General features: G+C 40.7%; 1 long non-coding RNA gene across 2 annotated transcripts in view; it reads right to left on the bottom strand.

Moving 5' to 3' along the window:
* LOC106506454 (uncharacterized) overlaps positions 1-20595 on the bottom strand; it is an 86998-nt gene that overhangs the window by 5771 nt on the left and 60632 nt on the right. The window contains exon 3 of one of the 2 annotated variants that reach the window (XR_014830816.1): positions 19868-20061. This is a non-coding gene — a long non-coding RNA (uncharacterized LOC106506454). Of the gene's footprint in view, positions 1-19023; positions 20062-20595 lie in introns of those variants that run through there. The other variant, XR_014830815.1, reaches the window with a different exon arrangement.

Here is a 20595-nt window from a genome sequence, read left to right as displayed (position 1 = left end):
CAAAGTAAAAGGTTTTTATGAATATATGTATATATGCATAGTTATAGCCATCATGAGGCAGAACATCAAGACTCATTTCCTACAATACTTGTGAAGCCTAAATATAAAACCACATTTAGAATCCTGTATATAATACAGATTCTGAAGTATAATAGTTCAGATTTGAACAAAGAAGTCACAACATGCTGCTACTTGTTTACTTTTTACAGACTGAAATGTTTTCCTGTGTTCCAGAATGTTAAAGGGTCATGGACCATGTCATGTGGGATTATTCATGATACAAAACATGACACAGAACTCCCTGCTCATAAAACTAAGGCTCTTATTCTTGTGATAATTCCAAAGATATACTCTCTTGCATGTCAACATTACTCATCCTGAACCAAAAACAAACATCCTAGTGGGTTTCGAAGTACAGTTTTCTGCCCCAGATCCAGAGAGAAACTCAGTTGAATGGCTTATCATTAAAGCTAGCTCTCAGAGTAAGGAACCATCTTTGAGGTTACATGTGTTTTTCCTTGAATCTTTGGCACTCAATTTTCTCATAGTTATTCAAAATTTAAAGCTCTGGTTGTTTAGATTCAGTGGAACATTTTGTTTACACATATATGAAGAATACTAAATAAAAAGAATTTATTTCAAGGTTCATGGAATTTTAAAAAGAAATAAAACAGACGTCCTCTGTAAAGAGGATGCATCGTAAACCAACAGAGCATCGTACTCAGAACAGAGGGAAAAACAGTTTTGATGTAGAAGAAATAAAAAGGAAAAAATGCTTCTCTGGAGAATCAACCTTATTGCCTGCACCACACAATCAACTTTGAAAAACTTTTTGACTAGTTTCCAGGGGCACTTCAGCCTTTCCTAATGCCATAGTCCAGTGGTCTATTTGAGTGAGAACTTGAAGTTGGTTCTTTTAGCCCAGGCATCATCTACACCTATAACAAAGTAGAAAGAATATTCTCTTTGACTCTCATCAACATCAGATACTTTATATACCTGAATAAGGCACGTCTGACCCAGACCACAAACAAGGCAAGTTATGATTTTAGATGTCCCATCTCCTTCCCAATAAGTATCGCTCATACCCTTCAAGTTCCCCAGGGTATCATCCACGTTCTTCCCAAATATCACATGGTCAGCAAACGTCTGAAAGAAAGGTCCTGCTCCATAGCCCCTCACTCACAAGATATCTCCAAGGATACATTTGCACAAGCTTCTAAATATTTATTCATGAGTTCCCATCATGGTGCAGCAGAAACGAATGCGACTAGGAAAAATGAATGAGGTGGCGGGTTCGGTCCCTGGCCTCACTCAGTGGGTTAAGGATCTGGCATTGCTTGTGAGCTGTGGTGTAGTCACAGATGCAGCTCAGATCTGGAGTTACTGTGGCTGTGGCTTAGGCCAGCAGCTACAGCTCCAATCCAACCCCTAATTTGGGAACTTCCATATGCCACGGATGTGGTCCTAAAAAAAAAAGACCTGGGCCTCTGAGACCTATTCTCTGTTATGGACACTTGCCCCACTTGGCCTAGTACAAAGCAGCTCCCTGACCAAGGCAGGCCGGGGTTAAAGTAGTTCTCTAGGATATTTCTTCTATGAATTAAATCCAGTCCCTTATTGATAGTATAAATGCTGCAGTTTGGAGAGGCTGAGTTTCCTCTTGGAGGAAGAAAAAAAGTTGACCAGCAAATGAATACAATGAGCTTGACCTGACCTTGGAAAAAACAGTGAGAAAAAGGCCCAGGTCATTTAAGTCCCTGGCTTCAGCCATCAAGATGTGCTTTCCTTTCTTACTGTTAACTTGAAAAATCGCTTACATATAATAAAACCTCCTTTTATTTCTAAGCTAGTCAACAACACTTGAAAACAAATAGGTCTTTTTACATCAGATATCATAAAAAGAGCTTTACAAATTTTCACTCACGAATTTCCTTTGTAGAATTTTCTCCAAACAGTCAAAACTCTGGAGTTCCCGTCATGGCTCAGTGGTTAATGAATCCGACTAGGAACCATGAGGCTTTGGGTTAGATCCCTGGCCTTGCTCAGTGGGTTAAGGATCTGGCGTTTCCGTGAGCTGTGGTGTAAGCTGCAGACAAGGCTCGGATCCCGAGTTGCTGTGGCTGTGGCTGTGGCTGTGTCGTAGGCCGGCGGCAACAGCTCCGATTCAACCCCTGGCCCAGGAACCTCCATATGCCACGGGTTCGGCCCTAGAAAAGACAAAAAAAAAAAAAACTCTGGAAGAATCTATCTGCATTAAAAAAAAATGCATTGCAATATTTGTCTCCTTCATAATAACAAAACAGAAAATAGAGTCCATATAGCCAGTTATATGGGGATTGTTAAATAAGTGATATGTTTTCATAACCAATACCTTTAAAAGTGCCATGAGTCATTGAGTATGGTGTGTATTTACCTTTTTTCCAGATTTTTTTGTTATTATAAACATAAGTAATATTTTTAACATTACTTTTTTAAAAGTCAGAGTAAATTATAAATACTAGATGATTACAACTGTTCTAAAAAATATGCACTGGGAAAAAGTCTAGAAGGAAATAAACCAAAATTACTGTGTGAATAATACATGCTAAAGCTTCTGGCATCATTTTACATTTTTATAGCAAGCACTCGTTGGAAAAAAATGTTAGAAAATTAATAGTTATCCATTGCATAATTGAAGAATATGGCCTTTTTTTCCTTCAAACCTCACAAGCACAGGAAGTTTAGAGGATATTTTGGTCATACAGTAGCATAAAAATTATATTCCAAGTTATTGAATTCTTAATCACCATGTAAAGAAGCAAACCATAGGCAGTTCACTGCCCTTTCATACTCAGTTAACCTGTTTGTGCTTTGCAGAACCAAAATGCAAACTGAGATAAACACTGGACAAGGTCCACGTTATTCACGCCATTACTGTTTCTTCATCACGCAGTAACCACCTAGGCTGATCAGATTTTCGCTGTCCCATAATCATTCCATTGGAGTAATTACAGGTTCTCCAGTTTCATTTTCAATCAGCTTTTCAATGGAAGCAGAAATTCAACAACTTGAGCCAACTTTTTTTTGCCATGTTTTTCCACAACTGAATAAAATCTCTTCTGTCCGACAATGATTAATAACTTCCAAATTACTACAAAGAAACTTTTAAGAATTAATGAATATTAGTGCAACATACTCATCATTGTATTAAAAAAAAAAAAGATTGACGAAAAGTAATCCCCGCCCAGCAATTAATACCTGTGACTCATTCCCACAGAACAGACTAACAAAGGAAAATACTAGACAACTTTTTAGAAGACTCAAATTACTGCTCTAGAATTATTAAGGTAGTTATTACAAGTTAATTGAATATTAGTTGATTATACAAAGGAATATTTTCTGAGTCTTTTCAGAGAGCAAGGATTAAATTCAGCAAGCAGACAGCTATTCAGGTAGCAATCTTTTTTCTTTTTTTTACTTCCACCTCCAAGCTATCCTACCTAAGACCTGGTTATTCATGTCAGTTAATACATATATATTTAATGTTTATTGTATGCCATGTACTTGGTGGAGATCCAGAACAGACTTTCCTACCCAGATGACACTGACTCTCCATCATCCTTATACCCCTATTTGTATTCACCATCTCACACAAACTAATACTCACACATTTGCTTTTTGGTGGAGCCTGTAGTACCTGCTCTGGGTCCATGCTCCTGAGAAGATCATAAGCATGTTTACAAACTTAGCACCTGAGAAATACCTCTCAGTTGTTTGGGGAGCTAAAATTGGAGTTCCCATTGTGACACAATGGAAAGGAATCCTACTAGTATCCACAAAGATTTGGGTTTGATCCCTGGCTTCGCTCAGTGGGTCGGAGATCCAGTATTGCCTTGAGTTGTGGTGTAGGCCAGCAGCTATAGCTCCAATTTGACCCCTAGCCCAGGAACTTCCAGGTGCCTCATGTGTGGCCCTAAAAAAGCAAAAATAAGTAAGTAAATAAATAAATAAATACAAGGCTAAAATTTAAAAACCATGACAGCCTTCAGCTACACAATGCCAAGTTCACCCAGAGTCAGGGTGCCCATAGGAAGCTAAGGAGAAAGTGACTAGCACGTGGACAGCTTCCAAGAGTACATCTCTTTTCTCCCATTCTTCTGTCAGGTTGACATTATGTTAAGTCATCAAGAAATTCCTACATCTTCTTGAGTAATTATAATCTTTTTCTCTCCCAAGGAAAAGGTTTGGTCCTAATCAGTTCCTCATCTATGTCAACCAGGTTGGGGTAAGGTTGGAAGACTCAAATCGAGAGCAAATTAAGGAGAAGTTTACATATAACTAATAGTCAAAATATTTATAGAAAAATGCTTACTACCATTCCGAACTTTGTATTTATCAAATACGATGAAAAATGTTTAACTCAGAAAACAAACATATTTTCAGGTTCCATAAGCTGTGCTGTCTATGTTTCTGCCTATGAAGACGATGGAAATGTGGAGACATCACTGCCTCTGCAAGTAAAGAATGAACTTCAGAATGACAGCAATGGAGCCCAGGCATGGAGACATGGTCCTAATCACATTTCCACTACTGCTCCACCCAGCAAGCAAGTGACAGCAAGACAGAATTCAAACACACAGATGGCCCACAGGTACATGAAAAGATGCTCAACATCGGTAATCATTAGAGAAATGCAAATCAAAACCACACTGGCCAAAATGGTCATTATCAAAAAGTCTAAAACAATAAATTCTGGAAAGGATGTGGAGAAAGGGAACCATTCTACACAGTTGGGAATATAAATTGGTGCAGCCACTATAGAGAACAATTTGGAGATTTTTTTAAACAACTGAAAGTAGAGTTTCTGTATGATCCAGCAATCCTCCTCCTGGGCATATACCCAGAGAAAAACCATAATTTGAAAATACGCATTCACCTCAATGTTCATCGCAGCACTATTTACAATAACCAAGACATGGAAGCAACTTAAATGTCCTTTGACAGATGAATGGATAAAGATATGGTACCTATATACAATAGACCATTTGTCTTAAAAAAAGAAAAAAATAATGCCATTGCAGCAACATGGATGGACCTAGAGATTATCATGCTAAGTGAAGTAAGTCAGAGAAATACAAATATCATATGATATCACTTACATGTGGAAGTTAATAAAACAATGACACAAATAAACAGAAACAAACTTCGAAAACAAGCTTATAGTTACCAAATGGGAAATTTGGGCAGAAGGGATAAATTGGGAGTTTGGGACTGACATATATACATTACTATATATAGAATAGGTAATCAACAAGGACCTACTCATAGCACATGGAACTCTACTCAATATTCTATATGGAAAAGTAACTGAAAATTGAATTGAATTGAATTACTTTGCTGTACACCTGAAACTAACACAACACTGTAAATCAACTGTACTCCAAAATAAAATAAAAATTATATTAAAAAAAGAATGAAATATGACATTTGCAACAACATGGATAGACCTAGAGATTATCATACTAAGTAAATTTGAGAAAGGCAAATACCACCAGATATCACTTGTATATGTGGAATCTAAAAAAAAGATACAAATGACCTTATTTACAGAACAGAAACAGACTCAATTTAAAAAAAAATAGTCTCAAATTATAAAAAATTAATCAGCTCATTTGTGTGATTTTTTCCACCACCTTTCTGCTGCCAGACATAGAAAATAAACTTATGGTTACTAAAGGGGGAAGGGATAAATTAGGAGTTTGGGAGTAACATATACACACTGCTGTATATAAATAGACAAACAATAAGGACCTAGTTATAGCACAGGGAACTATATTAATATCTTGTAATAACCTATAGTGAAAAAGAATAGATATATATGTGTATGTATATATGTATATGTATGCATATGTATTTATATGTGTGTATATGTGTATATATAAACTGAATCACTTTGCTGTACACGTGAAACTAGCACAATATTGTCAATCAACTATACTTTAATTAAAAAGAAAGGATTTGTACTTTTATAACCTAATCTTGAAAGTGACAACACATCAATTTACCATAGTCTACTCATTAGAAGTGAATCACTAAATACAATAAACACTATAAGTGAGGAGGTTGCACAAGTTCATGAATATCAAGAGATGGACACCATCAGAGGCCAATTCGGAAGCTGCTGCAAAGAATAAAGAAACATGCTAGGCTCATATGAGACCATCTGTCCTGCAAGAAGAGGAATACTTCCTCCACCATAACTGGGTAGGAGAAGAAGATGTAGGTGCAGGTGGGAGTAAATTATTATACTTTGTGGTGACAAGTTGCCAGATTAGGTCTGATAGCATTTTTTTTAATCTCCATAAAGAATGATGGAGATTAAAAAATCACCTGTTGAAGAAGATGTGGTGCCTTAGGGGCAAGAGGAAGGTATGAAAAACAACTTCAGCAAACAGGAAAAAACATCTACTAACGAAACACAGTAGAACTATCAGATGATGCCAAATGGAAGTTTAAAATAACTCGAACTAAAAAAATAGTCAGCTCAATTGTGTGATTTTCTTCACCACCTTTCTGCTGCCAGGGTACTAGCTCAGAGAAAGTGGCAAGAAATGTATGCCAGCTCTGGGGTAGAAAAAACTTTTCATCAGCATATGAGTGCAGCCAAAAAATAACAGTGTGAATTATACTCATTTATATTTCTCTTCCTCTGATTCTTCAAACGCACCCTGCCCAGCAGGTATTTTTCTACTGAACAGGCCAACAAATTAAATAGCCTGGTGTGTGGGCTTTTGATACAGCTCTCTTGGACCTGTAGTCCATGCTAATTCCCTGGTTTTATTCCTCCCTGCACCCTGTATAGCTGCTCAGTGGGCAAAACTCTCCAGGACATCAAAGGAGATCTGTAACATGGAAAAGACCCAGGGGCTCTGTCTGCACACTGCAGATAAATATTGATGATAATGACCTTCAAAATACCGTTAGATCTTCCATCCTAAAATTGACTGTTTAAATCTAGCTAATATTTCTAATTGAAAACATATACCACTTACAAAAAGCATACTCTTGTATAGTTTTAAGATGCCAAGAAGTTTGTTGGTTAGTTGATTGGTTGGTTGTTTGGTTGGTTGGTTGGGTTTAAACACATAGAAGAAACAAACCACATAAATGTAGCAAAAACAGCACCACTCTTCCCAAATGTGCATTTGGATTTGTCATCTTGAGCTGCCATAAAAGTAATAATGATAAGTAATAATAAAATACTACAAATAGGAGTTCCCATTGTGGCGCAGCAGAAACGAATCCAACTAGGAACCATGAGGTTGCGGGTTCGGTCCCTGCCCTTGCTCAGTGGGTTAAAGATCCGGCGTTGCTGTGAGCTGTGGTGTAGGTTGCAGATGCAGCTCAGATCTGGCATTACTGTGTGCTCTGGCGTAGGCCAACAGCTACAGCTCCAATTAGACCCCCGGCCTGGAAACCTCCATGCGCAGCGGGTGCAGCCCTAAAGAGACAAAAAGACAATAAATAAATGAATAAATAAATAAATAAAATACTACAAATGGGTGACTTCAAATCAAACATTTATTTCTCATTTATTCTAGAGAACCTATCTACAGAACAGAGGTCCAAGATCAGGGTGCCAGTCTGGTCAGGCTCTGATAAGAGTCATCTTCCTGATTTTCAGATCGCTGCCTTCAGAGGCTCTCTGGTAGCTCTTATAAGGACACTGATTTTATTGGATCAGAGCCTCACCCTTATGACCTCATTTAATCTTAATTACTTCTTTACTTCAAATACACCGGGGGTTAAGGCTTCAAAACATGCATCTGAGGGACACACAATGTTCAGTCCATAACAACACTCCTGCTGAGATGAGAAATTCATCCCAGTTTGTCTAGGACTTTCCTGGATATAGCAATGAGAATCCCAGGAATCTCCTCAGTCCCAGGGAAACTAGAATGGTCAGTTACTTTCATTAACCTGCAAATCCCCTCAAGAGTGGTCCAGGAGCAAGGCTGCATCTGTGAGAATTCCAATGGCTGATCTTGTTATAACATCTGATTCTCAGCCCAACCTGAGCCATAGCTCTTGCCCAATAACCCTGGACACTTAAGCAAAGCTGAAGGACTTCCTTGAGAGAAATGACCTCTCAGCTTATCACTGTATTTGTTTCAGAGGTAATCAAATCCATCAAAAAATATTTATTGCATGCTTATCATTTATATGGTACCAGACAGGGCTAAGAAAACTAGTGTAAAAAAAAATGGTCTTGGAGTTCCTGTCGTGGTGCAGTGGAAACAAATCCGACTAGGAACCATGAGGTTGTGGGTTCCATCCCTGGCCTCACTCAGTGGGTTAACGATCCGGCGTGGCTATGAGCTGTGGTGTGGTTCTCAGATGCAGCTAGGATCTGGCATTGCTGTGGCTCTGGCGTAGGCTGGCAGCTACAGCTCCAATTAGACCCCTAGCCTGGGAACGTCCATATGCCGCAGGTGCGGCCCTAAAAAGAAAAAAGATGAAAAAAAAAAAAAAAAAGGTTCTCGTCCTCTAAAATATGGCCCAGATGAACCTATCTACAGAACAGAGACAGACTCTGGAGTTCCTGTTGTGTCTCAGCAGTAATGAACCCAACTAGTGTATCCAGGAGGACTCGGGTTCGATCCCTGGCCTCATTCAGTGGATTAAGGATCTGGTATCACCATGAGCTGTGGTGTCGGCTGGCAGCTACAGCTCCAATTCTACCCCTAAGCTGGGAATTTCCATATACCATGGGTGTAGCCTTAAAAAAAAAACAACAGAGACAGACTCACAGACATGAAGAAGAGGTTGCCAAGGGGGAGGTGGGGAGGGAGTGGGATGGACTGGGAGTTTGGTGTTAGTAGATGCAAACTGTTCCATTTAGAATGAGTAAACAATGAGGTTCTGCTGTGTAGCAGAGAGAATTCCATCCAATCACTTGTGATAGAACATGGTAGAAGATAATATGAGAAAAAGAATATATTTATGTATGACCGGGTCACTTTGCTATACAGCAGAAATTGAAGGAACGTTGTAAATCAAAAAAATTGTTTAAGGTTTCTGACTTCAAGAAACTGAGTTGTGAATACAAAAGTATCTGTGGGATAAAAAAGGTCAAACAATAATAAAACTAATGTGATGGAAACAAGCATTTAAAAAAAAAAAATCCTGAAACAGAATATGATTAATTTTGAACACGTTCGTGGGAAATTAGTAAATTTCAGAATCAGGAAGTTTGAGGTTGTTTTGGTTTTGTTTTCTACTAAACAAAGATAGAAATTTTTTCTTTTCTTTTCTTTTTTTTTTTTTAAGGGCCACACCAGTGTCACATGGAGGTTCCCAAGCTAGGGGGTGAATCAGAGCTATAACTTGCCAGCCACAGCCACAGCCACAGCAACATCAGATTTGAGTCTTGTCTGCAACCCACGCCATAGCTCACAGCAACGGCCGAATTTTTAACCCACTAAGTGAGCTCAGAGATAGAACCCACGTCCTCAAGGATCTTAGTCGGGTTCATTAACCACTGAACCACGATGGGAACTCCAACAAAGGTAGAATTTTTAATGACCTGCTACCATCAGTTGACCAAAGCAGAGGCAAGAAATGGATGTCACTACAAATAATTTTCAAGCATGAAAATTGTAGTTACAAGTTTTCAAGCAAGACACAAGTTCCAACATCATTGCTGCTGCATATTATCTGTTGGGAAATTGTCAAAACATCCTTCTCCTCAGCTGAAAAATCAGGATAATCTAACTCTTAGAGCTGTGAGAGAATTCCATGAAATGAGGTTCATGATTACTTAGCACAAAACTTAGCATATGCCAAGTACTCAATAAATAGTTGCTATTATGATTTGTGTAATTATTAATATCATGCTGACATATATTATTTCTTCTCTCTGCATTTCACAATTGTTTTAAGCTGAAAAGCCCAATGCAATTTAAATCTTATATTAAGCCACAAAGGCTGCTTCATTGTCCCTGTAGCTTTAAAATGAGAAGAGAAATTTTGCACATTTATGTCTGAATAAACACTCTTCCTGTCGGAATTGCCAAATTAAGTGTAATGCAAAAATTAGTGTGGCCAGCAATGCATTTAAAATTAATTTATGTTTATGAACTTGTCTTACCTCTCTCACTATCACATTAGTTATCTATTGCTGCAGAACAAATGACTCCCAAAATGTACCAACTTAAAACAACACACATTTATTATCTCATAGCTTCTGTGGGCCAGGGTCTAGACATGGCTTTACTGCATCCATTCACTCCAGAGTTTCTCAAGGGCTGAAATCAAGGTGTGATCTAAGCTATGGCTCAGATCTTCCAAGCTGATGTGATTGCTTCCAGGATTTGATTCCCCCGCAGGGAGTTGAACTTAGGATCACAGTTCCTCGTTGCAGCTGGCTCTAGTCCAACCTCAGTCCCTTGTCATGTTGGCCTCTCTATCATGGCAGCTTGCTTCATCACTGTGTTCAAGCCAAGAAGGCAATGAAGGGAGACTACTAGCAACATGGAAGTCACCCTCCTTTGTAACCTAATCCTGGAAGAGACATCCACTGATTTTGGCCATAGTCTGTTGACTGGAAGCAAGTCCCTGAGTTCGGGCATGCTGGAGGGGAGAGAATAACACAAAGCCATGAACCAGAAACAATGATCATTGTGGGCCCTCTGAGAAACCAGCCTACACCTACTTCATAGAGGTTCTCTGCCATTACTGTGAGACAAGGCGGGGCCTGGGACCCTTTGCTGCAAGGGCTGCAATGCTGGCACCAGACAAACATCTCTTCCAGCAACAAAATACAAAGAAACTATAAGGGACTGGAGTTCCCACTGTGGCTCGGCCAGTTAAGAACTTGACTAGTATCCATGAGGATGCAGGTTTGATTCCTGGCCTCATTCAGTGGCTTAAGGATCCAGAGTTGCCACAAGCTTCAGCCTGTGTTGTAGAGGCAGCTTGGATCATGCATTGCTGTGGCTGTGGCATAGGCCTGCAGCTGCAGCTCTGATTCAACTCTAGTCTGGGAAATTCCATATGCCACAGGTGCAGCCCTAAAAAAGAAACTATAAGGGACTAAAAATAACTGTGGACATGTGCAGTTGGGCAAATTATGGGCAAGAAGATTTAAAAAGTCTAGACATCCAACTGCCACTTCTGAAGCGCCAAGAACAAAAGTGCAGTGTCAGAAGTAAAGCAGCGTATTACACATGTGCCCTGCACACACCACCACTACCACCACCACCAAAGGGGTGGGCAGACCTCCTAAGCCACCCCTCTGGTCCAACCCTTGGACCTGCCCTTTCCCTCGCCCCATATAAGGGACAAGTTCACACACCCCCACCCAGCATCACGCCAGCAAGCAAGGGAATCTGTTGTTTGTTGTCACTCCCCACTGCTTTAACAGGGATCCCAATAAAGACTTGCCTGAATTTTTCTCCCTGTCCTCTTATCGATTTTCATTGATTAAGAAGGGCAAAAGGTGTTCCCTTTATGGTTCAGTGGGTTACTAACCCAACTAGTATCCATGAAGATGCAGGTTCAGTCCCTGGCCTCGATAAATTGGTTAAGGGACTGATCCGGCATTGCTGTGAGCTGTGGTGTAGGTTACAGATGTGTCTTGGGTCCGGTGTTGCTGTGGCTGTGGTGTAGGCCAGCAGCTGCTGCTGTTCTAATACGTCCCCTAGCCTGGGAACTTCCATATGCCGCAGGTACAACCCTAAAAAGCAAAAAAAAAAAAAAAAAAAAAAAAAAAAAAGAAGGCCAAGCTATCCCAGGACCCAGGAAGGTACCAAGTAGACTGTAATAAAGCTGAACAAAGAGTAGTGAACAGCAAATTGATGCAACAGAAGTTCCCTGGTGGCCTAACAGTTTAGAATCTGGCATTGCCACTGCTGTGACTCAAATTCGATCCCTGGCCTGGGAACTTTGGGCATGGCCAAAAAAAAGGATGCAACAAAAGGCAGGGAAACAACAGAGATGGAGACACAAGCCTTCCTCCTGAGCCAACTGAGAACCACATCACTTTGGTGCATCCCATAGCACACCATTTTCTGTCACATTATATGGAATTTTCACATTATATGGAATTTTCAGTATTTCTTCAACATTTTGTTATGTACCTTCTAGTATAATTTGAGTGAAATTAAGTTTGCCTGAACTGAACCTTAATAACATGAGGAGTACCACCGTCAGTGTTAGAAGCACCCACGATCAGGAGAACACCTTCTAGAAACTGCGGGAAATTTACCCCAAGTCACAGAAAGCAAATCAAATTAGGCTGTATGTTTTGGGCCAAGTGACTTAACCACTGAACCTCAGGTTCCTTCCAGAAATGTAAATGCTATTCCAGATAATCTCTCAAGCTCCTTCTAACTCCAAGACGGTCTAAGATTTTACAACCATTAGTCAAAATATTGCTGTGTGCTAAGGATTCTTTCCCAAAATCCAAGAGCCATCCACCAAAGAAGGTATAACCCTGGGAGTGAGAACTGAGGGTCATTTGAAACTCAAGGTTTTCAAAAGCCTCATCTGCAAAAACAGAGCTGGATTCCACCTCCCATTTTGCTACCCAGGAAGCTTGAAAATTATCAAGACTTTCAGATGTTGAAAGAGCATCTGGCAACAACTGAGTCATACCAAACACAGAAAGGCCCTAGTGGGGGAGGAAGTAGGGAAAAAAGGCTTCCAAGTGGAAACTGGCCCTGAGCTCATAGGGCAACCCAGGAGGACATGCAGGCCGGCGTTAGCCATAGTGGATGCAGAGTGGGTCCTCACTGACAGAGCAAATAAGAAAGCATATTTCTGTAGGCTGGATAGGAGATCTGTTGTCTTTTGGGTATATATTTACAAGTAACCAAATATGTAAGAGGAGCAAAGGCCCATTGACCTACGTCCATGTCATTGGACATTGAACTCAGAAATGCCGTGCAAATCTATAAGAAAAAGAAAGAATTGTCTTTAGTAAGTGGCCTAGTGAAGCTGGAATTAGAAAACAAGGAGTAAGATTAAGAGGAAATTTAATGGGCTGTGACCTCTTGAACAGGGACAGTGGCATCAACGGGGATTCTTGGCACTTGAAATTTCTTGACTAAAACTTGCTTTCCCTACACAGGGTTTAGATGGGCAATACCCTGACTGCTCCTTGTGGAAAGATGGTGTAATAACACAGCGAATGAAAAAATGTTTCACTGGGTTAGAGGGTCCAAAGAGTTGTTCCGTCTCTTTTAAGAATACTTTGTATAGTATTATTATAATCTCATACCAGCTGATCTCAAAGTATGACTCTCACTGGGAAATCTTTTTTCCCAAATTCCAGATAATCAGAAAACCATGGTTCCCAAGGACTGATAGTAGTACTAGTTACTCAGCACCTATAGAGCGCTGAACTTTGGGGCAAACTCCATTCTTTAATGAGCCACAATCAAAAAGTAACAATTGGAGTTCCCATCGCGGTGCAGTGGAAAGGAATCCAACTAGAAACCATGAGTTGGCGGGTTCGATCCCTGGCCTCATTCAGTGGATTAAGGATCCAGCATTACCGTGAGCTGTGGTGTAGGTCACAGACATGGCTCGGATCTGATGTTGCTGTGGCTGTGGTATAGGCCAGCAGCTGTAGCTATGATTGGACCCCTAGCCTGGGAACCTCCATATGCCATGGGTGCAGACCTAAAAAAAAAAAAAAAAAAAGTAGCAATCAAAGCATAAGACTTGTAATATGCCCCTATTACCAGCCCTTAAAAAATCTCAATAAGTTGTTTCATTTGACAAAGAAAAGAGATCAAGAACATGCTCTTCAGGGACACAAGGTATAGAAAGTCAAAATGTCATGATTTGTGTAGTCCCTTGACAAAAGGATCCCTTACTTGAGCCTTTTATTCCTATAATGAGACAAGTACAGAAAGAGTAGACATTTTCCTACCCAATCTTTTTTTTTTTTTTTTTTTTTTTTTGTCTTTTTTGGGCCACACTGGTGGCTTATGGAAGTTCCCAAGCTTGGGGTCAAATCAGAACTGTAGCTGGATACCACAACTACAGCCACAGCCACACAGATCCAAGCCATGTCTGTGACCTACACCAGAGCTCACAACAACACCAGATCCTTAACCCACTGAGCAAGTCCGGGGATCAAACTCGAATCCTCACGAATACTAGTCAGATTCGTTTCCATTGAGCCACAATGGGAACTTCTTTCCTACCCAATTTATTTATACCTATACAATTGCTTTTCTTATATGCATATGAGGAATAAGAGCTAGTGTAAAGTGGATATTGTAATAACATTTCCATAGTCTGTCTTTTTTTCCTACAAAGTTACATAAAAATATGTCTTGTCCTTTCATTGGGACCATTTGCAACCCCGGGGGCAATTACACAGAGTGTATTAGAGTCACTGCACAAATCTCCTAATGGCAGCCTGGCCCTGAGCCAAACTTTAAGTCAAGCCTCAGGGAATTCAAATTTAAAAGTCAGCTGCATTAGAGGTAGTGATTCAGTTTGGGGAAGAGGCTGCCTTTTGTGATTTATTACAGCCAGCGCTTTCAGTACATTTAAAAGATGATCTGGTTTACTTGCATCTTCAAGGAAGCAGTACTGCTAGAAATGAGAACCATCTGAAAAGGGAGTTACCAGAAAGGAGAGACTTGATTAGAGCCTGAATTATGTGGAAAGCACATCATTTTTCTTAGAAATAGATCTTCAAATGCCCCAGAATCTGCAAAGATGAGCTACATGTTCAACCCACAATATCTAACTGGTGACAGATGGGTCTGTTACTGCCAAGTATTTTTCAATAACAAAAAAGACATTAGTAAAAAAATAATAATAATAAATAATAAATAAATAAAGACATTAGTTCCCTACGTGAAAAGTAAGCATGTAGTATCAAAAATAAATATATAATTTAAAATATTAATCTTGCTAGTGCTTATAATCTAGGAGAAAGCTGGACTTACTCACCAAGAGAACTCCAAATCTTTTTCTTCTCTGTAAGCCAGGAGAATTTTCACTAAGACTTGTGACCTTAAGAACGCTCACTGGTTTTCCTCAATGTATGCCTTTTATGTCTTCTATCTCAGCTGGAGATAGATGAGTGAATCAGAAAATCTTTTCAAAATATTTATGTTCTTTAACACTCAAGATTTAGAGAAAAAAATAGGTGCTACAATTGTGTTAGAAGCAAAGTAGTTTAGAAAAAATATTATTTCTGGAAAACTGTATCTATACACAAATTTATTTTCCTTATGAATATATTTGGTAGAAAAAAAAAAAAAAACACCACCATGAACTTCAAGTCCATTTTCCACTCATGTCCTCAGTTTTATATTCTATTGCATTCCACAGTGGTTTTGCAACCAGCTATATCAAGGGTTTCTAAGAGGAATGTAAACAAGGACTTTGCAATGTCTTGGGCTAGAACACATGAGTATTAACTGGGAGCAAAAATCTCTACAGAGCTACCCCAAGATGGATGGTCCAGCTACATTCAAATCTCTGCTAAGTTCCTTCTGGCAAGCACATCGGGAAACGAAATCTACCCACCAGAAAGAACCAGGAAGAGATTCATCTACATTTAGGAGAATATCAACTCCATCTCTATAATAAACTAAATAGTAAAAATAAATGAATAATAGTATTGTTACCATCTTGTGTATACATGTAGTAAGAACATTTTGAGATATGAACCAAGGATCTGTGGCCTTGTAGCCTTCCCCCCAACTCAGGCTATGATGCTGCCTCAAGAAAGGAATTATTCAGAGTTCCCAGCATGGCACAGCAGAAACCAATCCAACTAGGAACCATGAGGTTGCAGGTCCAATCCCTGGCCTTGCCCAGTGGGTTAAGGATCCAGCTTTGCCGTGAGCTGTGGTGTAGGTCGCAGGTGCAGCTTGGATCCCGACATGCCGTGGCTGTGGTGTAGTACGGCAGCTACCACTCAGATTAGACCCCTAGCCTGGGAACCTCCATATGCCGCGGGTGCAGCCCTAAAAAGACAGACAGAAGGAAGGAAGGAAGGAAGGAAGGAAGGAAGGAAGGAAGGAAGGAAGGAAGGGAAGAAAGAAGGAAGGAAGGAAGGAAGGAAGGAAGGAAGGAAGGAAGGAAGGAAAGAAGGAAGGAAGGAAGGAAGGAAGGAAGGAAGGAAGGAAGGAAAGAAAGAAAGAAAGAAAGAAAGAAAGAGAGAGAGAGAGAGAGAGAAAGGAGGAAAGAAAGGAAGAAAAAGAATTGAAAGGAAGCAAGAAATCAAAAGGACACAAAGTCAACTTCACTTATTTATTCATTCATTATTTCATTCAACAAATTTTTATTATGCCCTATTGATGTGCAAGACACTGTCCTAAGTGCTGAAAATAATCTCTACCTTCATAGACCTTTATTTTCTAGTGGGAAGAAGAAGTCAATGAACAAACAAAAATTGTGGGGTTTTCTGTCTTTTCTGGAGCCGCACCACAGCATATAGAGGTTCCCAGGCTAGGGGTCAAATCAGAGCTGTTGCTGCCAGCCTACACCACAGCCACAGCAACACCAGATCTGAGCCGCCTCTTGTGACCTACACCACAGCTCATGCCAATGCCAGGTTCACAACGCACTGAGCACAGCCAGGGATCGAGCCTGAAAACTCGTGGTTCCTAGACTGATTCGTTAACCACTGAGTCACGACTGGAACTCCAATGAACAAACAATTTTCTTAAGGGGCAACTGATGAAAATGCTGTGAACAATAAAACCAGTTAATGGGATAAAGGACAGAAGGACAAGGAGGCAGGCTCAACTCCTGAGTTTCAAAAGCCTCAGTCCAGGCATAAAAAAATTTAGAAGCAATACTCAGCCAAGTGTTACTTTTCCTGTTCCCAAGATGAGATGCAGCATTCTCAGGCAAGAAAAAGAAAGAGAGGAGTTCCTATTGTGGCTCACTGGATTAAGAATTCAACTAGTGTCCATGAGGATTCAGGTTCAATCCCTGGCCTTGCTCAGTGGGTTAAATATCCGGCATTGTTGTGAGCTGAGGCATAGGTCACAGACGCTGTTCAGACCCTGGGTTGCTGTGGCTGTGCTGTAGTCTGGTGGCTGCAACTCGAATTCAACCCCTAGGCTGGGAATTCCCATATGCCGCAGATGTGGCCCTAAAAAAAAAAAGAAAAAAGAAAAAGAAAGATTCAGAGTAGATATGGAGAGCTCAAAGCTGGTGGGTGCCTGGGACCCCACTGTCCTTTCCGTTCCCCAGAGGACACATCTCCTTCCTTGACCTTGGGACTTTGACCTGGACCTCCTTGACTTTGACTGCCTTTCAAGAAGGAGATCAAGGTCCCAAGAAGAAAGAGGAGTCCCTGTTGTAGCTCAGATTAAGAACTCAACTAGTGGGAGTTCCCGTCATGGTGCAGGGGAGACGAATCTAACTAGGAACCATGAGGTTGCTAGTTTGATCTCCGACCTTGCTCAGTGGCTTAAGGACCTGGCGTTGCTGGTGAGCTGTGGTGTAGGTCACAGGGACGGCTCAGATCTCATGTTGCTGTGGCTGTGGTGTAGGCCAGCAGCTGTAGCTCTGATTGGACCCCTAGCCAGAGAACCTCCATATACCTGGGGTGTGTGCCTAAAAAGCAAAAAAAAAGAACTCAACTAGTGTTCATGAGGATGTGGCGTGATCCCTGGCATTGACCTTCTTCCTGAAAGGTCAAGATAGGTTCTGGAAAAGCACAGGACCACAGATTTGACTGACTAATGTTAAGCACAGTGAGGGAGGGGAAGAATATGATGGTTACTCAGGCAGGAGGTAGGTGCGTTTGGCTGCTGGAGGAACAGGAGGGTTTTACTGCAGGCCAAGCTTCCCCACAGGGATTTGGATATAGAGCCAGGGTGACCTGAATAAACCAATGATCAAAAAGCAGGCAGGAACAAGTGCCCTCAGCAGAGAATGATGTGGATTGATGATGGAGACAGCCAGACCCCCTCAAAACCCCACTGGGCAAAGACATGCCCTAGAGCTCCTTGGAAATGAGGCTGGACCACGTATACGCTGTAGGAGGCAAGGAGGAGGGTTTCTAAATTAAGTTAAAGGTTTTGGCTGCCTGGTAGAATGAAGACTTGTAATCAGAATTAAATTCCATTATAGAAAAATAAATTAAGTTACATTTCCTGCACTCAGGAATCTGTAGCTTTTGATCTGTACCCATGTGGTCTTATGTCAAAAAAAAAAAAAAAAAAAAAAAAAAAAAAAAAAAAAGATGATCAAATCTATTCCCAAGTCCAAGTGCAGGAAATACAGAAGAAGCAAGAAAGGAAAGGAGTTTTGGGCAGGACAATTCCAAAATGTTGCATCTCTTCACTCCCTATATCAAAACCTTTCCAAAGGCCGAAGCACACACATCAGTTCCCTTCCTCTAGGAAGCTGGGAGTTGGGGGCCAGCCCACATTTTGCAGCTGCAAACTGACTTGGTAGCCTTTTTCTAAAGTAAGTCAATTTCAACCTACAGCTCACCCGAAATGCCTCTGGTTCAAGGTAACAAGATTCATCCAGCTTTTCTAAGAATGGATTATCGTTACAATCAGAAAACATATGATCTGCCTTCTATACCTATTAAGCCCATGACATGCCTGTTATCCCACCAAGCATTACATCGAGTCAAGCAAAGGAGGCAGAAGGTAAACAAATATTACGTGTGTTACATTATGCAACCATTCATCTAAAGTGCGTATTAGATGTTTATGCTATCAACCAAAAATTAACACCAGATACAGTCCTTTTATTAAAAATAAAAACCTAAGAGTTCCCATCGTGGCTCAGTGGTAACAAACCCAGCTAATATCCATGAGGATGCAGGTTTGATCCCTGGCCTCACTCAGTGGGTTAAGGATCTGGTGTAGGTCGCAGCCGATGTTGCTATGGCTGTGGCATAGACCAGTAACTACAACTCCAATTCAACCCCTAGCCTGGGAACTTCCATATGCAGAGGGTGTGGGCCTAAAAAGCAAAAAAGCAAAAAGAAAAGAAAAAACTAAGAGAAACACTTTTAATCTGAGGACAGTTTGCTTTTTTTTTTTTTTTTTTTTTGAACCCCAGAGTGATGAGGAAAATATGCAGTTGTCTACTCCATGTTTAGTCCTAATATTCTGTTGTGAATCCTTGGCAGAGAGTGGTTCAGAAGAAAGGGGTCACACTAGAAAAGAATGAGGGCAGCAGAGTTGCAAGGGTCATGCTTAAGACACTAACAGGTAGGAGTGAATGTCTGGGGCACAGACATCAGTAGATCACACCACAGGAGAGGCTATGAGCCTTCAGCCCCATCGTGCCACATCCACACACGAGCCCATTCAGTAGCCCCCCAAATCCTCCCTGTTCTCAAATTTAAACAGATTGATGCAGAGCCCCAAAGCCCCTGGGATTCGCAACACCCCAGATAAGGCAGCTGATTGACTCACAATGAAGAATTATACACAGACACTCAAGACTTGTTGGTTTTCTCTACCTCACTGTAACCAAAAAGGGAGGTGAAAACAGTGAAGTCCTCCAAATCTGGAGAGACCTCAACTGCTATGAGAAGGGTTACACATCAACAGTTTGAGTAAAAGAATTGTAAGTCAGCAGGATTCTTTCCTACAAGCAAAATTGCATCAAAAATTAACTGTAAAAGAGTAAGTCTGATATTTTGTTCACCTTAAAATCATCAGAGTAAGGATTCAGCTTGATACAGCATTATTTCCTAATTGGGTGTGGGGGAAGTAGTCCCATCCAAACCTTAATATGTCACATGGGAAAGATTCACCTCCTAGCATCCTCACCCTCGAAGAATTGCTTTTACATTCAGCAAGAAAATGGAAGCAATTTGCCTTTACTAGCTAAACAATACTCCATCACTGCCACCATCACCACAAACCTAGCTGTATCCATGTTTATTTCACTTCCTTCCCATCAGAGGCAGAGAAATAGTACATCTCTTCCCGTTCGATGAACCTGCACCTTCCATCCCTTCACGCCTTCCTTCTCCACAGCCTTGTTCCATTAGGGCTCACTTCTCTCATCTGTGTCTTCCATCTCTCATCAGCATCTAAGAATTCAAGCTCCTCCATTCTGTGGAAAGAAAGAATTCATGAAAACAATTTTGAACATACCACTAAATTAAAACCAGAGAAATAGTTGGGGGGAAAAAAAATCACATCTATTATAAAATGCCTTCTAGCAGCAACCACACAAGTTGGGAGCAAGTGGGTAGACCTTCAAACTTTTGATCACATACCACATTTTAGGTTGACGTCTAAAAAAATGTTTAGTGTTAGTTAAATGGTTGCAAAGGATAAATTTTCCAGAATCACATTTAAATTGCGATATTTTAAAACTAAACTGTTGATTTTTTTTTTTTTTTTTTTTTGTCTTTTTGCTATTTCTTGCGCCGCTCCCGTGGCATATGGAGGTTCCCAGGCTAGGGGTCGAATTGGAGCTGTAGCCACCAGCCTACGCCAGAGCCACAGCAACATGGGATCCGAGCCACGTCTGCAACCTACACCACAGCTCACGGCAACGCCGGATCCTTAACCCACTGAGCAAGGGCAGGGACCGAACCTGCAACCTCATGGTTCCTAGTCAGATTCGTTAACCACTGCGCCA

The sequence above is a fragment of the Sus scrofa genome, chromosome 16 (genome assembly GCF_054392235.1).
Source record: "Sus scrofa isolate SSC_HxYL_T2T_F1_AM1 chromosome 16, Sscrofa_HxYL_maternal_Yorkshire_Landrace_v2.0, whole genome shotgun sequence".
Taxonomy (NCBI): domain Eukaryota; kingdom Metazoa; phylum Chordata; class Mammalia; order Artiodactyla; family Suidae; genus Sus; species Sus scrofa.
Note: the sequence above shows the minus strand (reverse complement) of the source record. Positions and strands in the feature narration are given on the sequence as shown.